General features: G+C 56.0%; 1 protein-coding gene across 1 annotated transcript in view; it reads right to left on the bottom strand.

Moving 5' to 3' along the window:
- The window catches only part of RIN3 (Ras and Rab interactor 3), a 111,885-nt gene that overhangs the window by 94,314 nt on the left and 866 nt on the right, over positions 1 to 16,705 (bottom strand). The gene's annotated exons all lie outside the window — the stretch shown is intronic.

A 16,705-nucleotide genomic window follows, 5' to 3' on the forward strand; every position in this document is an offset into this window, starting at 1 on the left:
ATGGAAGTCCAGCCCCAAATGGGAGAAGATACCTGTAACCCTCACAACCAACCAGGGGCTCAGAACCAGTGTATACACCGAGCTTCTACACACCGAGAAGGAAAAGATGGAATGAATAAAAAAAAATGGGCAAGGGGCTTGAACCAGCACTTCACACAGAGGACGTCCAAATGGCCAACAAGCGTACATGAAGGTTCTCGAAGGCAGGAGGATGCAGGGACCCTGGAATGAGAACTATGAAGACGGGCTCCGGCGAGGACTGGGGGGCACGTCGAGGCACCAGGCGCCCTGCTCTGCTGGTGGGAGGTGCTCATCCTGAGATTAGGAGACTCTTTCCTCCTTCTTCACACGTTTCTGTACATTCCAAAATTTTACACGGAGTGGGTACTCTTGTGAAGACCAGAAAGCAATGGGGGAACATTTCAGGGGAAACAATAAACATGGAAGAATGGATACCTGGGCACAGTCTTCCTGAAGATCAGCTCGATCTGGGTCTCTCCCTCACACACAACAAAGCAGAAAGTGCTGGAACTGGACAAGCTCACAGTAGGCCCCTCGGGGCTATCCCTCGGCCATGTGGACTAGCCAAGGGGACGGGCCTCTATCCTAGGGAGCAACCTGGTCCAACACTCCCCTTACCTGTGGCCCATCAACCTTCCTGAACTTCAGTGTCCTCATCTGGGAAAATATGGGGAACAGCATCCCGCTACCCACAGGGCCAAGTAGCTGAGCAGATCAGATGGCATTGGGTGTGAGGAGAGGTGGGACCCTAGACCCAGCGGATTCCAACAACTAGTTTTCAGCTGGTAGGGCCTTCGCATTTCATCATCTAGCTCAGTGGTTCTCAACCTTCCTAATGCTGCGACTCTTTAATACAGTTCCTCATGTTGTGGTGACCCTCAACCATAAAATTATTTTCGTTGCTACTTCATAACTGTAATTTTACTACTGTTATGAATCGTAATGTAAATATCTGATATGCAGGATGTATTTTCATTGTTAGAAATTGAACATAATTAAAGCATAGTGATGAATCACAAAAACAGTATGTGATTATATATGTGTTTTCCGATGGTCTTAGGCGACCCCTGTGAAAGGGTCATTCGACCCCCAAAGGGGTCGCGACCCACAGGTTGAGAGCCGCTGATCTAGCTGCTCCGTGGAAAGTGCTGTGCGCGAAGGTGGAAATGTTTCCCGTCTGCACCCTCCAGTGTGGTCACCACTCGCTGCCTGTGCCTGTGAGCACCTGAAAGCAGGCTAGCGTGACTGTGACTTCATTGTAATCCATTTAATTTATAAAACAGCTGCACAGGCTGCTAGCTAAGGCACTGGAATGAGAGTGGCCGTATCTCCACTACATCTTTTCAGTGTGTGAACTCATGTGCTACGTGTGGGACTTGTTTTTAACTAGAAAGAGAGAACAAGATGACGAAGGAAACTGTATGCAATGCTGCGTGTTATCTGCATTAGCCATCCCCCTCTTCAGAGAGTTCTTCAGGAAAGGAGATTCGCTTGGCCATCTGTCCCGGGGCTTAAGGAGCGGCCCCATGCGGCTGGCGGCAGGTCAAGGCCCTTCTCGGGTCTGGCTTCTGCACAGGACCCCACCCCAGCCCTCCCCAGGCTTGTCCCTGCAGGGCTGCGGGAGTCCTTGCCCAGGGATGGACCAGGCTCAGAAAACAGGAGGCTCGGACGGCTCCGGGAAGCACGTCCCTGGCCCCTTCTGGCCTCCCTCCCTCCAGGAGCACCCACATCCTGTGGCGACCCACAAGACACGTCCCACTGTGACCCCGGCCTCAGGCCCTGCCTGCTGCTGACTCAGTGGTTCCCCATCCCCTGGGGAAACGGGAAGGAGATCACAGGCCTCTCCTCCCCACCTGACACTGGGCTGAGAGGGGAGACGTGTCCCATGGGGGACATGACTCACCCCTCCTGCTGGATCTCCGCTCGGATTTCTCTTTTCCTCACCCTGGGGGTCTGGGGCCTGACCGAATCCCACTCTGCTCCTGATTTCAGTGTCTGCGAAATGAGGCCGAGGACAGTATCGAGCCCAGAGGGTTGTCACGAGGGCAGCGTGGCCCACAGAGCTCAGGACGGCTCCGTGAATGGTCACTGCAGACAGCATTCCTCCTGGATGGCTGGGAGAGGGCAGAAAAGGCGTGGCCCTGGGAAGGGAGCCGGAGTCTGTTCTAGCCTCCGCCACAGGCTTGCTGGGTGTCCTTGGGCAAGTGTCCCTCCCTCTCTGAGCCTCGATCCCTCAGTAAGGAAATGAGCAGAAGGATACTCACACCCCCCTGCTGCAGAGCTTGCTGGAAGGGTGACACATGACCAGTGTGCGGGGGATGTGCTCTGACCAAGTGAACCCCCATTTCTAAGCTGGAGGGGGGTCTGGCACCGAGCCAGCCCAGGGGCCGAATGCAGCGATGCCTGACAGCAGCCTCCCATGGGCAGGCTGTGGACTCGGCCCCCGCCTGCGCCTTGCAGGAAACGACAGCAGCGTTACATTCCTTCCACCCCTGGTGACACTGAGTCACCCTGCAACCCACCTAGCAGTGTGGTGACCACATTTCCTCTGTGGGGGGAGGAGCTGTCATGTGCACACGCAGTCCCGATGCCGCTAAAACAAAATGGGCCCGAAATCCCACCCTCAGGGCGCATCTCTTGTAGGTTTTTGTTCCCTATTACCATGGGCGCCCCCTGCCCTGGGGGCACCGCTTGGGCCCCAGCTCGAGGGAAGCCACTGGTAGGAGGTTCCCAAGAGCAGGAGGCTGGAGGAGGTGAGGACACTGGCTGGTGAACGTTGGGGGTCCTCAGGGCGCTGGGGGGGGGCAGAGAACAAGGAGCTGTGAGGAGCTGACAGGCACCGTCCCCACACCCAGTGGCTGCAGGGGCAGCTGGGGCTCAGAAAGAGTGGTGGGTGGTGCTGGACTTACTCACCTGGTCCATCCGGCCAACTCAGGGTGGGGCTGGGAGGTCACCCCCTCAGGGACACTCGGAGGCTGGGGGAGGTCCCAGCAGTGCCCTCCCAGGATGCAGGCACACCAGGATAGAGGGGCGCAGCAGGGCCCTGCAACCTTGGGGTGCAACACAGGCCTGCAGGGAGTTCTGGGGCTCAGGACAGAGGTCTCAGACTCGGACAAACCTGGATTCAGGTCCTGGCTTTGTCGCTGATGGCGGGGAGCCTCGATCAAGTTGCTTATCGTGCCTCAGTTTCCTCGCCTGTACATTGGGCCCTGGAACCCCAGCCTCACAGGCTGTGACTATTAACAGATAAAGCTCTTAGTCGAGGGGCCTGAAGTCAGCCCGCGAGACATACTTGCTGTCATTGTAAGTGTCCAATCTCTGAATGCCAACAATCCCCACTTTACACTGGCCTCGATCGATTCTTCTATTAGCTTCTTCTATCAGAATCACCGGATATGAAATCACACCTTTTCCTGGGAACTGTCCTTTCCTTGAATTTCACTGGAGGGGAGCGGGGACCGGGCTGAGAGAGCGGAGGGACAGTGCATTTTAAAGAAAGACCTTACATAAGACGGGCACTTCTTCCCCCGGAGGGATGAACTGCTGATGGGGGGCGCGGAGACAGCGCCGGGCAGTGATCTGGGGTCGTTTACCTCCATGATGGAGATGCAGCCACTCTCATTCTCTGGGGGCAGTTGTGTTCCATGAAGTCCCCGTGAGCACTGAATTAGCAAATTCCAAACCATCGCGCCAGGGAAGGCACAGGGGTGGGTTCCTGCCAACCTCTGATCACATTTTTGTCAACGGATCAACACACCACCTCTTTTTGCATGTGTTTCTGTTCAAAGACACCTTATTTAGCATGTGTCATCGATTCATTAGTACTGAACTCAAGACCGACAGCACAGGTAACTCGGGCCTGACCGCAGCTTATCTAACACGCGTGTCCTCCGTGAGGCCCCGCGCAGCCTTCTCGCTGTTACAAACACTGGACAGCACTTCAGCACTAGACGTGGTAGACCTTTTAAACAGCAAAACCATCCGCAAAAGGCCTACAAGTGTGAAACACGTGGCACGAGCTAGACCCCGACAGGGACACTTGTTTGAAGTGTGAGCATTGGGCCAGGAAGGCTGGGCGTCCCCTCATGCGGCCTCAGGTGGGGGCGTGCCTGTCAGGAGATTCACATTTTTCCTCATCGGCCACGTCTGCAAGTGACTCCCCAGGCACTACAGTTTGGGGGTAACAAATGCATTTTGGCAAGTAGGCGAGTTGACAGATTCTGAACCTGTGTGTCATGAGGATGGACTGCAAATGTCCCTTCATGAGGCTGGCACCCCTCGTGGCCAACCTGGACAGACCCTGGTCTCAGAGCAGGGCTCTCCTCCGACACTGGGAGCTGCTGTGCCATTTGAACTTGAACCCACCGCACACTCCCCGTGGTCCAGGCCAGGCGACTAGTTTAGCTGCTGAGGCTGCCTGGCTGCCACGCTGGCCAGTTCCTGTCGGAGGCAGAGTTTATATTTGGCCGGGAAAATAGAGGAAGATATCTGCGGCAGCTTTGGGGGAGCCTCTGCCAGCCCTGACACCTAGGGGTGTCCCGAGAGCCACTCACCTGGGCTTCCCCTCATTGTGTCATGAGCAGGTCACACAATCTTAAGTTTTTATGAAGAGCATACTGTGTGGGGGCTGTTGCGCCACACGCTTCCTCGCACTGAGCCCAGCACACAGTGGGGCTCTGTATGAACGGAGGAAGCAATGATCGGGTCAGGGAGCCAGCTCCAGGTCTCACAGCAAGTCAGGACAGGCCTGGCAAAGGACGGGGGTGCACATGAGGATGCCCCCCACAGCCCTACGGGGTGGCTTGTGGCCAAAGGGGTGAGTGGAGTGGACTCAGGGGTATGGAGTAAGAGCCATTCGGAAGACCAAGGACTACATTCCTTAAACACCGAGTGAGTCGAACTCTGTTCAAGCTCCTTACATGGATTAACGCATGGAACACATCAACAGCACTATGAATTAGGCATTGTAGGCGCCCCATTTTACAGATGAGAAAACTGAGCCACAGAGCGGAATGTGAACTCTGACAGTTCGATCCAGCGCCCGCACCCATAACCCCTACGCTGATCTCTTCCACCTCTCAGCGTCCACACGTCCAGAGAGCCATGCTGGGCCACAGCAGCCATCCTCCCCTGGGGAGACGGAGGACGGGCGAGCGGGAGGCAATAAAGGCGGCCTCCTTGGCCCCGGGGCGCACACCCCATCAGCACCAGGTCTGTCCACTCTACCTCCTAGATACACCTCCGTGGGGCTGCTTCTCCCTGTCCCTGCTGCCGAGAGCCTAGGCCAGGCCACCATCACTGCTGGCCTCCTTCCAGTCTCCCCATATGCCCCCCGCCCCGACCCCATGCCCTTCCTCCCACAGCAACCTGAATGCAAGCCAGCCCATGTGGTTCCCCACGCAAAACCCTATTCCCCACGCAAATGTTCGCAGCGGCTTTGTTTGTAATTGCCCCAAACTGGAGACAACCCAGATGCGCCGCAGTGGCTGATGGCTAAGCAAACGGCGATGCGCCACGGAGGACATTCTCTCAGCAATACAGGAGCCCCACATGACACGCACAGGAGGAACTGGTCCCCGATGCATTCAGCGAAGTGACAGGAGCCAGGCTCACAGGCGGCTTTCACCTGGCTTTCTCCAAAAGGCAGAACGCAAGGATGGAGAGAGGAGTGACTGCCAGGGTTTAGGGGGCCCGGACGGGGCTGACGAGAAAAAGGCACAGGGGAGTTTTGGAGGGGGACGGAACTGCCCTGTATCTCGACTGTGGTGGTGGTTACGGGACTGTCTACGTTTGCCAAAATGGGCAGAAACGTACGCTCAGAAGCGTGAATTTCACCCCATGTACATCTTCGTTTGTGGGTGTGTTGTGTCTTCCTGAAAGACACGTTGAAGACCTCAGAAGGCGGCCTCATTTGGAAACAGGGTCACTGCAGGTGTAAGTAGTTAAGATGAGGTCATCCACTATGACTGGTGTCCTTTGAAGAAGAAACACAGACACACAGAGTGAAGGCACTATGCGGCCATGGAGGCAGAGGCTGGAGCGGCACAGCTGCCAGACAAGGGACCCCAAGGACGGCCCAGGGCCACCAGCGCTTGGAGGAGGCGAGGAAGGACTCACCCAGAGTCTCAGAGGGCCCGTGGCCCTCAGCTGCCTCGCCCTGGGACTTCCTCCGCTGTGTGAGCCTCCCAGTTTGTGTAGCTTGGGGACAGCGGCCCTAGGAGACTAATACATAACTCAACTCAAAAAATGAGGGAACAGCCCTGTCTGGTTTGGCTCAGGGGACAGAGTGTCGGCCCGTGGACTGAAGGGTCCTGGTTTGGATTCTAGTCAAGGGCACGTGCCTGGGTTGCAGGCTCCATCCCCAGTAGAGGCAGCCGATCAATGATTCTCTCTCATCACTGACGTTTCTATCTCTCTCTCCCTCTCCCTTCCTCTCTGAAAGCAATAAAAATGCATTTTTAAAAAATGGAGGAACACATCTGTCTCAATCTTCACCAGAGCCTCGGCTATCTGGTCCTCTCCTGCACAGCCCACCCTCCATCCACACAGAGCGTCAGGCGCACGAGCCCGCAGCCCCCCGGCACGGCCATGCTGGCTCACCCCCGCCCCACGTTCACCTTGGAAACTCCCAGCCCCGCTCAGCTCGGCTCTCACCGATGCTGCACGAGCGTCCTCTGCATGGATCGCTCTGTGCCACCGCAGAAGGATCTGGCAAAGGCAGCTCCCTCTCCCTGGAGTCCCTCCCTCTGCCCTCAGGAGCAGACAGCCTAGCGGGGTCACAGAAGGAGAACATTCTCAAAGCAGGGAAGCTATGAGGGTGCTGCTGGGTCTTCTGCTGGCTGGGGTCCCTGGCAGCCTATGTGGCACCTCTGTGTCAATTAGAAAAGGTGCTGCTTGCTCCCTGTGGAGGTGGGTCACCCCCTCACCCCCTCACCCGCCCCCCCCAACACACACACACCTGACACCACACTCAGCTGGGCAAGAGGATGAAGTGCCAGTCCCCGCTTGCTTCGCTCTCAGCCAGGTGCTTCGTGCAGTGAACCACCTGCACAGCTGATGCAGCAGCCCTGGAGGCCTGACAGCCTGGAAGGCTTCTTGCAGGAGGCGGAATTGGGGCATCTGTGCTTAGTCCCTGCCAGAGGAGAGAGCTCAGCACTTTCCAGAGGCTGGAGGGAGAGGCGGCGGGTGGAGGCTGATGTGCCGAGCACCCCCGCTCCCCATCTCCAGGGCCTCAGTCAAGGGAGCGGGCTTGGGTGTCTGCACAGTCTCGAAAGGGCCTAGGTCCAGCCTTGAGACTTCGGGGCAACCCCTTCCCCTCTCTGAGCCTCAGACTCATCTGTGAGCAGGGCCTGGGCTAGGGGTTTCCAGAGCATTAAAGAGCGCTGACGCCTGACCATGTTAGAGCAAGGGGGGACAACCCATTGGCTTTCAAACCACTTCAAGGGGCGCTTGACCAGCCTCTCGAGACAGGCCCGCCTGCTCAATCCCTGGCCATGCATAAGGGCCCATGCCCAGGGCCACTCAAGGTGACCAGTGGCCAGTCGTCAGCTCAAACAGCCTGACACCCAGCATGTGCTTGATAAAGAAGTAATGAGTGAGTGAATGAGTGAATGAGTGAGTGAATGAGTGAATGAGTGAGTGAATGAGTGAGTGAGTGAATGAGTGAGTGAATGAGTGAGTGAGTGAATGAGTGAGTGAATGAGTGAGTGAATGAGTGAATGAATGAATGAATGATGGCAGCCGGCAAGCACACAGGCCTGTGCAGGTTGGGTCCCGGCCTGCCTGTGCTGGTGCGGTGGGAGAGCCAGCCTCAGAAGGAGCACAGGGAGAGTTAACCCAGGAGAGTTCTCCACCTGAAGCAGAGAAGAGGAACTGAGGCCGAGGGAAGGGGCACGGTGGCCACACCTAGCACTATTCAGCCCCGTCAAAGCATAGCGTTTGGGAGTCGGAACTCAAACCAAAGTAACTAGTCGGAAGCTTCTAATGAAATCTAAAACTCACAAACACCCAATATGTGAAAAAAAAAAGTTCGTAGCCTAGTCCTGGAGTAAGAGCCTCCGTCAATGCAAACATGCCTCTGTCTCCTCCTCTTGGACCTCGTCTAGGAACAGACTTGCAGGTGACCCCGAAAAGCAGCTTACTATTTCCGGCATATAATCGGGTGCTATGTGACAAGAGAGAGAACTTTCTGTGTCAGGGTTAAGTTTGTAGGTGACAGAAAATCCAACATAACAGCGATAAATAAGATAGGTATGTACTCCTCTCTCATATAAAAGCCTGAATAAGGAGTCCAGGGCTGGGATGATGCTCCCACATGTCTTGAACCCTTACTATATTGTTGCTCCACCCTGCATAGCTTCCATGCTCAAGTTCCCCTCAGAGTCCCAGATGGCTGCTTCGATTCCAGCCATCACGTCTGCATTCCACCCAGGACAGAGGAAGGAAAAGTGTGCCCCTTCTCTTTAAGGACACCTCCAAGGAACCTGCACTCCCCACTTGCATTTCACTGTCCTGAACTTCACCACATGGCCAGGCCCTGCTGCGAGGAAACTGGGAAGTGGCTGCTTCAGCTAAAATGTACGCCCAGCTGAACTGCAGGACCAATCAGCAGGCTCTGCTTCACCCTCGAACTCAAACTCCCTGGGATGGCGATGGATCTCAAGGAAATAGTGTCAAACCCTAGAACCGCATAAGTTTTCAGGAGCTTCTTTTAAAACCGAGGGGACTTGGAAAGATGTCGACATATATTTATGCCAACCACAGCCATTAAAATGATCCTAATATGATGGGAGGTAGGTAGCATGTCCAGAGCATGCCATGTAAAAATGTGTATAGGAAATAACAGTAAAAAAAAGGAACGCAAATTCACATATACACAGAGCACAGCTGTGCACATAAAGATGGAAATGAAGTAAACATGTACTTGGACAAAGACAGTAACCTTGTTCGATGCCTTAAATGTCACTGCTTTGTGGGTATGTATATGAACATCAGGCATGTAATGTTATCTTTTTTAAAATCAACAACACACAGGCACACACACATCCCATATACATGCAGGTATCAGCCTCCAATGGGTCTCACAGCCCAGAGAGCTAAGAACATCCTCTCATGTAACCATGGCAACAACCCTGTGAGGCAGGGATCATGGCTCCACTTGGCAAAGGAGGAAGAGGAGGAAGGAGGTGTCCTGGCAGGTACAGGTGCTCTGACTGGCCCAGGGTTGCCCAGCGCTAAGTGGGAGAGCAGACCCATGGTCTTCGCCACTGTGGGAGAAGTCCAAACGTTCCCACGGGTAGCCGAGTGGGACCCTCACACACAAAGAACCTTCCTCCCTGTCCCCAAAGCTGCTGTTCGGGACTCCCAGCTGCTCCTCCACTTTCCCACTTTGGGCCTTTCTCCTGTCTGGGACACCTTCCTCTGCATATGCATGGTTTCAGCCGTTACATCCTGCTCATCCTTCACGACCCCATCGATGCCACCTCTGGGGGGGAGTCTTTCCTGCTGAGCAAGCTGAGTGCAAAGGTGCCTTGGCACGTGTTCATACAGCGCCCTGCACTGCAACTATGTTCACGTCTCTTTTCTTTCCCCTAGTAAACCGGAAACTCCTGCATGTTCAACGAATGTTCAGTGGATGAGTGGATGGATGGATGGATGGATGGATGGATGGATGGATGGATGGGTGTGTGGTTGGGTGGATTGGGTAGATGGTGGATGGAGGGATGGAGGGAGAGGGGAAGGAAAGAAGGAAAGAAAGAAGGAAGGGAGGGAGGGAGGAAAGGAGTAAAGAAGGGAGGGAGGAAGGGTAGGAGGGAGGAAAGAGGAAAGGAAGGGAGGGATGGAGGGAGGAAGGGAGGGAGGGAAGGAGGGAAGGAAGGTATTTGGATAGATGGGTAGGTAGCTGTATAGATGGATGGGTGAGGATGGCTGAGAAAGACATTAGTTGAGAAAAGAGTCTCTGGATATATTTTAGATGGATGCTGTCGAAAATGTCAGGACCAGAGAAAAGGGAGCATAATAACTGTCACCACGGTGGAGCTAAGCGCGGCCTTGAATCGCAGTGGCCCTGGAGAAATGTGGGGGACCAGTCTCTGGCACTGACTGAGAGGCAGCCGGGGACAGGGAGGCTGGGGACCGAGGTCCGCAGTGAATTCCTCCCTGACAGCTTGCTCCCCCAGCCAGAGACGGCCAGGCTGTAAATTTCAGAAGCAAAGTCCTTTACTTCTTTGGTTCTGGAGGTGGCTGACCCGGGAACAACTTAGCCTGTGCCGGAGTTTCTCTGCTACCACCGGGGTTCACTCTCTTTCTTGGGCGCTGACCCTCGCCCCACCTTCTGTCTTCCAGAAAACAGGCCCTTGGCTCACCCTGACGCCTCCTATTGGATGTCAGTCAAGGAGTCAGGCTGCTGCTTGGCATCTGAAGTCCCATCTCTTACCTAAGGAGCAAAAGGTCCCTGGCTTTGACCAGGACCCCAGGGTCAGTGATGCAATGGGGCCTCCTTGGGGGACGGGTGGGGAGTTGACGTGTGGGGGGAGCAGGTCCGGGAGACTCTCATGCTGCCTGGCCCTGGGCGGAGGGTGCAGGGCCGGGTCCTCAGGGGGTGCAGTTGCCCCACAGGATGTGGCCTGAGTGTGCCGCTGCCTCTGTGCACAGGCGGCGGGGACAGGGCTTGACCACAACCGCTCCCTGCGCTGGTTCTTCTAAAAGGGAACTGACACTCTAGGGCGGGCGGCTTGTTGTTCAAACACATACCGGCTGGGTAGGGGCGCCCGGGAATGACTGGACAGATGGGGGCGAGGGGTTCTGTGTCATTTTGGCAGCTCCTGGCCACAGAGTTGTCTCAGCCATGGGGGAGCCTCCTCCAAGCACCACCCATGTGGATGGGGGTGCGTCTGAGGCTGCACAGGGGCTTATGGCAGTCTGGGTGAGCCGGAGGCTGAGGCCACGACTGCGGCTTCTAGAGTCTTCTATCAGACGCCCCGAGACTGAGGCCACATAGGTATGGAGTCGGTAAGGCCCTCCTCCCTGCCCTGTGGACGCAGGGGCAGAGGGAAGGGCTCCTCTGTGCTCACCCACCCCCTCCTTCTCCTTCAAGGCAGAGGGAAGGGGCTGGTTTCACTGGAGAGAGTGTGTGTATGCATGTATGTGTGTACATGTGTGCATATGTGTGTTTGTATGTGTGCGTGTGTGCATGCATGTGTTTATATGTGTGTGTTCGTGTATGTGTATGTGTGTGTATGTGGGGGGGCAGCAGAGGCACACCATGTCACTGGGGCCCCCACCTGCGCAGGGACCGGCTGGCCCTCTTGGGGCACCACCAGGCGTGCTGTGGGGCCTGGCCCACCTGGCAAGGAGCGCTTTCCGCAGCCTCAGCCTCCCTGGCAGGCTCCCGTGCAACTTGTCCCTGTAGCTCCGACAGGGACGGCCTTCCAGCCGGGAGCCCTGCGACACGAGGCTGCTGGGACCGCCTCTGTGTCTCCCTGGCTCCCATGCAAAACAGCCAGATCCATCCCACTCCGAGAGCCACGCCAACATCCCCTTCCCACCCGCCATCCGGCGGCCACTCCCACCAGGAAGGCAGGGCCTTTCCCCAGCCAACGCACTGTCTTCAGAACTAGTTGTTCAAAACGACCCCCTCAGCAGTGAAAACAACCATTCCCTTCCAGGCACGGGCCAGGGTGATGGCCCGGTCTCCTTTCGGGTCTCCGTCTCTCGTGAAAGCGTACCCGTATGTTCCAGACTGTTCCATGGGCTGAAGGAGACGGCTGTCCCCTCTGCGCACGGCACTTCCATCCCTGAACTCCACGGCTGCTCTAGGGTACCAGCTCCCCCTGCTCGCTGGCCGGTCTTTTGGGGAAGCACCGGATGTCAGGCCCAGCGGGACCTCAGACATCACTGAGTTCATTTTAACAGAGAAACTGAGGCCCAGAGAGGAAGGCGCCTGCTTCCCAGAGCACAATCCCAAATCAGCAGAGGGGACCCCACAGAGGTCCTCCAACTCCCTGACGTCCTGCGACATGCGAGTCCCTAGGCATCTTCCCATCAGCACAGAGCCGTACAATTAGGCCGACTCCCGCTGCCAGGGACAGGGTGGTGCGGGGCAGGGGGCCCGAGATGGATGAACTCCAGGGGAGCAACCAGGGCAGTGTGCGCCAGACTTTCCTTCAGCAGCCTTTTATTTTGCTAAAAAGATATGAAAAACCAACAACCACCATCAACTCACCCAATCCTTTCATAAAAGACCTAATCTCAGAATAAAGCACAGTTCTGCCCAAGAAAAGATAGCTTGGCAACCTTGGCTGATATGCACACCACACTTACACACACACAACATCTGTCCTAAGTTCTCAGTGGACCACAGACCTGCATCGGGGACCTGCCGACCCAGCAGGGCTCCCCCAGAGCCTGTACACCCAGCGAACTCCGTTCTTTCATCTGAGGACGTAGTGTCCATCCAAGAGCCGGCTTCACCTGCTCCCAGCCTCTCTCCCAAAGAAGTGGGGGAGCTCAGCGGACTGAGGGGCTGAGGGAAACGTAACTGGGAGTGGGGGCTACACAGGGTCTCCACTCAATTCCCCGGGAAGCCAGCCAGACTGGGGGAGGGGGCGCTTCACCGCCCAACCCTGGGCCCCACCCTTCCGGGCCCCACCCCGAGGTCCGGGCTGCCTTGCCAATGATTTCAAGGGTTCGGGTGCATCCAGATATAAAAGAGAAGGCGCCGAGGCGATTTTGAAAATGCCATTCAGCATATCCTCCTCCTCCGACATTTACTGAGTGCCAACTGTATGCAGGACAGGAAGATATGGAACTGAAAGATCTGGTCCCTTTAATTTGGAAGTTTCTAATCTAAGTAGGAAGACATGATATTAAAAGGGGTTTGGCTTCTCTAAAGATGCTAGGCAAATAAGTAGTCCACGTGAAAAGGTTTTTGAGGATTCAAAGAGGAGAAATCTCTGTGAACTGGGGGATGGACAGCTTCCTGGAGGAGGTAGCAGCACCGTGTGCAAAGCTGGGGAGCCTGTGGGCAATTCTGCATGTCGGAGGGCAGAACGGTGAAGTTGCACATTGGTTTCATGCAGGACTGGAGTGGGTAGGAAGAACAGGGATTCCTCTAGGGGTCTGTTCTTAATACGAGATTGTGGCACCTAAGCGTGATTAGGGGGCTGGGCGGGGCATGCTTCTTTCCTCATTGGGCCTGGAGTAGCTGTCATCTGTCTCTATCAGACAAAACCATGCCAGCAGAAGGGGTCATGCATGGGGAGGGGGAGGAATGGAGGGAAGACCAACAGTTTAGAAAAGTCATTAAAGTTGTGATTTCCACCTTTAGCTCCACCTCAAAGAAAATGCCCATGTTTTGGACACCCCTGGGTTGCAGGATGAATAGCAGGTTTGGGGTAATAGTTATAGCAACCAAAACTTCTAGAGTTGGCCGTCAGAGCAGCCCTGACTGTCTCTAAGCCGACTTGCCTAGAATGAGGTGACTCCTGGCCCCTCACTTGGCTCTAAAGGTGACTTCCTAATGGGGGGCAGGTGGGGGAGGAGGTACATGGGGGCTTTACAGGGCCCAGAGTGCAGGTCTGGACTGTGAGCCTGCAGGCCAGAGTTTCTTTTAGGGTGTGGAAGGGGGTGGGTCTCCCAGTTGAGCACCAGCCAGGAGCACCGGGGAGCATTAGCCCCCGAAAGCAAAGAGGCCCAGGTCAGTGGGCAGAGCTGGAGCTGGGAGCTGGGTCCCTGAATTCATCACTGGTCTCTGTTGCTGGGGCAGCCCCTGGCAGACCCCGGGTTCAGGAGCCCAGAGTTCTAGGCCCAGCTCCACCCTGGGCTCCTAAGACCTTGGGTAAGGCACTTCCTCTTTTGGGGTCCGCATTTCCTGGTTGTTACATTTGGGGATTGGATTAGGTCTGTGATGAGCACATTTTTTTCTGAGTGTGGAATCCTTTTACAAATGAAATCTTAAGCAGGCCCTCAATTTATCAAGCACATGAGAGTGTGGGCTCTAAGCATTCACACCCTCAGCGACCCCTGCACAAAATTCAGCACCTGGCCCTTGAGCTGTCCCCACCCCACCCCCTCAACCCCCCACCCTGCCTCCCATCACAGAGGCATCCTGGATGCCTTGGCCTCTCCCTCCTCCCCTCCCACCCATCAGCACGGCCTGTGCTCCAGCGTCCACATTTCCACTCCCACTCCGTCCCTGCCTCCATCCTCTGTCCTGGCCACCACACCCCACAGGGGCCTCCCACAGGGGCCTCCCACAGTCTTGTCCTCAGTACAGCCCACACTAAATCAGGTCACCCCTCTGTGCAAACCCCATCCATGGGCCTGGCTCACTTGGTCCCCAAAGCCTTTCCCCCACTTGACCAGCCGTCATCTGTCCTCGTCACCCACACTCCACTCCTCCCAGAGTTCCTAACAGGCCAAGCACATCCCCCAGGTCTTGCCTCACTCTCCCTCCTTCCTTCAGGCCTCTCACAGATGCCACCTCCTTGGAGCGGACGTCCCTGACCACCTGCTTCAGAACAGCCCCTCTGGGTTCCCCACGCCCCTCATCTGGACTTTCTGCCTCTTTTCCTGGGAATGTCAGCGGCAAGGGGGCAGGGTCTTGGTTAAATGCTGGGCCCCGCCCACACCTCATGCAGACACTGTCTGTGGAATGAACCTTGCATGAATCAGCAGAACCCTGAACGGAGGGAGAAAGTGTCTGTGCCCGTGGCACTGGGCATCCTGTCTGCATTTTCTTTGTCCCCAGTTGACATTTTCAACCAGAAGTAGACAGAGCTTGCTTGCCAAGACCCTCACCCTCCTATTCCAGGGGGCCAACACCCAAGGGATACCATCCGAGTCCCTGGGGGTTGAGGGTGGGAGACGTTCCCCAGCTGTTGGAGCACCCATTTCCCACCATTGAGAAGGAGGGGGCTTTGGGAAGCCAGGTGGAAAGCTGTGCTCAGCTGAGGACCCGGGGCCCGGAAGGTGTGCAGTGGCCCAGGGAGCAGGGGCTGCAGGGGCTGCACCTGAAAGCTGCCTTCCAGCACCTGAGAGGCAAAAAGGATTGGGCTCCTGAGGGGAGAGCAGGGACTCCAATGGCAGATGTTAGAAGGAGGCAGACTGCAACTCAAGTTCAGGAATTCCTTTCTCAGGTAAGCTGCCTGTCGAGTGGGGGCAAGCTCTGTCACCAGGCCTTTCAGAAATGTCAAAGGGATTCTTATACCTCAAGCATGTCAAACCCTTGGCCCGCCAGCCGCATGCCTAGGTTTATTTGGCCCGTGTTAGCCTTTGAGTTTGACATGCTTGCTGTACGTGGTGCAAGGGTAAAGGAGATAGGATCTAGGAACCCTTCTAACTCAAAAGGTCTTCTTAAATAAAGCAACATTTTCAGCGACAAACCAATATTCATCTGACCCATAGGATCTGCCCAGCACTGTTCTAAGAAGGCCTGACAAGATCCTGGAGCATCCTTCACCCCGCGGCACCCCTACACCCTGCCGGGTCCCTGGTCCGGGGTCCCCAGCTCAGTTCGTGTGTTAACCCTTAGCTCATCCAATCCTCATAACAATCCTATGAGTGGGTGTGATCATCATCCCCAACAGACAGATGTGGCGAAGGCCAGGTCTCTTGTCCAAGGTTACACAGCTGGCGAACAGAGGGGTTGCCTTCATTGACAAATAATAACGAAGGCCAAGGCACAAAGCTCTTTTATGCATTATCTCATTGAATCCTCAAAGACAACTGTAAGGGGTAGTTATTACTCATTTTATAGATGAGTTAACTGAGACACAGAGAGGTTAAGTAACGGGGCCCACTAATGAACAAAGAGAGGCAAGAGGAAGTGGGTCAGGCTAAGTCACCCCTGGGAGGAAAATGGGAAGTCGGAGAGCTCAGGGCTCTGGCCTCTCACCTCCCTTTCCTCCCAGGGAAACTCCTCCTTACCAGCTCCACCCAGAAATATTGGGTGTACCAGATACTTGCCCCTGGGTGGGTGGGGGTTAGGGGAGCCTTCCCCAAGGGAACTCCCAGTTCCTCCCACTGGATGGCATTTGTCTTTCCAGAAGTCACTTCCAAGGGAAAGCGGACAGGCATACCATGGGGGGGGGGGGGGGCGGGGGGGGGGACAAATGGGGGTGGGAGTGGGGAGTGGGGAGGCAGGAGGAGGAAGGCATTCAGATCTAGATGAATTTGAGGGCCCATCCAAGCCACCCCACCCACCAGAGTGGGAGCCAATCACCTCCAGCTGCCCCCCTCAACCCGCCCCCCTCCATCGGGACTGCATAAGATGGGCCCAAGCCTCCTGTTTCACAGCGGTCAACTGAGGCCCTGGGAGCTGAGATCACCGAGCTAGGCCAGGCAGCGTCTGGGTGTCCATCACAGAAGTAGGCCAAAACTTTTAAACCAAAAAACCTGGGAATGGTGCTCGCCCATCAACCTTGGCACCCAGAAAGGTTCTAAGAGTCTTTCCCAGGAATCTGCCTGCGAACCAAAGCCTCCTCCCCGCGCCCCCCCGCTCCCCCCCCCCCGCCCCCCGCTGGCTTTCCTGGGCGCCTGCTGGGCAGAGTGAGGCCAGGGAACCTCCGCGGAGCGCGCCCAGGGTGCTCTCCCAAAGCCCCTGGTTTCGAGGCGGTGAAACTAGTCCCCAGAGACCTGGTTCCCATACCGGTTCGGCTCCACGCATTCCAAGTTGCACCCTCCC

Source organism: Myotis nattereri (genome assembly GCF_964212035.1).
Source record: "Myotis nattereri genome assembly, chromosome: 1".
Taxonomy (NCBI): domain Eukaryota; kingdom Metazoa; phylum Chordata; class Mammalia; order Chiroptera; family Vespertilionidae; genus Myotis; species Myotis nattereri.